The 2,266-nt window shown below is 40.3% G+C and overlaps 1 non-coding gene across 1 annotated transcript; it reads left to right on the plus strand.

The window, feature by feature from the left end:
* The first annotated feature begins 879 nt into the window (after window positions 1-879).
* LOC127099708 (small nucleolar RNA R71) lies at window positions 880-986 on the plus strand. The gene has a single exon (XR_007794184.1). It is a non-coding gene; the product is annotated as a small nucleolar RNA R71 (small nucleolar RNA).
* The last annotated feature ends 1,280 nt before the right edge of the window (window positions 987-2,266 follow it).

Here is a 2,266-nt window from a genome sequence, read left to right on the forward strand (position 1 = left end):
TCCATCCTTGGATCAGACGGTCCTTCTACTTCCGTTCCACTTCTTAATATGATTGCATGAGCGTGGCTTTTCGGGTTAGGTTGGGGCTGTCCAGAAAATGTACCAGTTGGGGAGGCAGTAGGTGCTTGTTGTTGAGCTACTTGTGAGATTTGTGTTTCCAGCATTTTGTTATGGGTAGCCAGGGCATCTACTTTACTTGCTAGTTGTTTAATTTGTTCGCTAGTGTGTATATTCTGGTTTAAGAAATCCTTATTGGTTTACTGTTGAGAAGCTATGAAGTTCTCCATCATGACTTCTAAGTTGGATTTCCTAGGAACATTATTGTTAGGTGTAGATGGGGTCGGCTTTTGATATCCAGGAGGTATAGCTGGGGCTTGATTGGGAGCTTGTCCTGGTGCGTATAAAGCATTATTACTCTTATATGAAAAATTAGGATGGTTCTTCCAGTTTGAGTTATAGGTATTTAAGTAGGGATTTCCTTGCGCGTAGTTCACTTGCTCTGCTTGGATTCCTGTTAGGAGTTGATAATCTGCAGGAGTGTGACCTTGGATTCCACAGACTTCGCAATTTTGAGTTACGGCAACCACGATGGCTGGAGGTGATACATTTAAACTTTCAATTTTCTGGGCCAGAGCATCCACTTTTGCATTAACATGATCAATGCTACTTATCTCGTACATGCCACCTTTCGTTTGAGGTTTCTCTACCATTGTTCGGTCGCTTCCCCACTGATAATGGTTTTGGGCCATGCTTTCGATAAGTTGATAAGCATCGGTGTAAGGTTTATCCATAAGCGCACCACCTGCGGCGGCGTCTATTGTTAACCTTGTGTTGTATAAGAGACCATTATAGAAGGTATGAATTACTAACCAGTCCTCTAAACCATGGTGTGGACAAAGTCTCATCATGTCTTTGTATCTTTCCCATGCTTCGAAAAGAGACTCGTTATCTTTCTGTTTAAATCCATTTATCTGGGCTCTCAACATAGCTGTTTTGCTTGGAGGAAAATATCGGGCAAGAAAGACTTTCTTCAACTCGTTCCATGTGGTGACTGAGTTGGAAGGAAGAGACTGAAGCCATCTTCTAGCTTTATCTCTTAACGAGAAAGGAAAGAGAGGAAGTCGAATTGCCTCCGAAGTGACACCATTAGCTTTAACAGTATCAGCGTATTGGACAAATACGGATAAATGAAGGTTTGGATCTTCGGTGGGATTTCCAGAGAATTGATTCTGTTACACTGCTTGTAGCAGCGAAGGTTTAAGTTCGAAGTTGTTTGCTTCGATTGCGGGTGGAGCAATACTCGAATGCGGCTCATCTTGTGATGGAGCGGCGTAATCTCGAAGGGCACGGGCTGGTTCTTCCATCTCGGGTATCGGCGAGGGAAGAAGATTTTTGAGGTCGGGCACTTCGATAGGAGGGAGATTGTTCGCAGCACGATATTCCCGAATTCGTCGTAAGACTCGGAGATATAGTTCAACATCGTTGATTCGTAAGTAAAACGGCTCGCCTTGTGAACAAGTGTGTGGCATACAAATCAACGAAAGAAAAAAAAGAAAAATAAAAATTGCCTTAGTCTCTACAGCGTAACAGAAGAGTTATGATATCGACTAAAGAAAAGTCCCCGGCAACGGCGCCAAAAACTTGGTCGCGACTTTATGAGTCGATTGGGATACTAACTGCAAATGCACAGTTCTATCGCGTAGTTTTAAAAGATATCGATCCCACAGGGACTTATGAATCGATATACCGTTTTCTAAGGTTACTTCGTAAAGCTAAGGCGGATGATACTTTGATGATTTGGGGGAAAAGTTAAAACTAAAATAAGATCTAGATTAAATATCAGATAAGCGGGTATCGGTACGTAGTTCGTCGTAATTAGGGAATCAAATCTTCGTTGGTTTCTTGGTTTTAAAATAAATCTTTTCAGTAGACACTATTGATTAAATGCCTTTTCTCAAACTCTCGCTCTGTTGAATAGACCATGACTTTATATTAACGTAGCTGTCACTTATTAGTTAAGTCCAAAATCACTTTTTGAAAACAACAGAATCTATAGAAACTCTTTTCAAGAAAATACTAACCTTTTAAACACCCTCGTCTCAAACTCTCGCTCTGTTGACTTAGATTATATAATTAAACTTAAATGCTTAACTCTCGTCCTCACAATTAACCTTTAAAAATATTTTTTGAAAAAGATTAGAATTTAATTAACTCTAAAAATTGCTTTCGCCCTGATTTAGAATTAATGCCCAATTTACACAGTCCA

Source organism: Lathyrus oleraceus, chromosome 6 (genome assembly GCF_024323335.1).
Source record: "Lathyrus oleraceus cultivar Zhongwan6 chromosome 6, CAAS_Psat_ZW6_1.0, whole genome shotgun sequence".
Classification (NCBI taxonomy): Eukaryota; Viridiplantae; Streptophyta; class Magnoliopsida; order Fabales; family Fabaceae; genus Lathyrus; species Lathyrus oleraceus.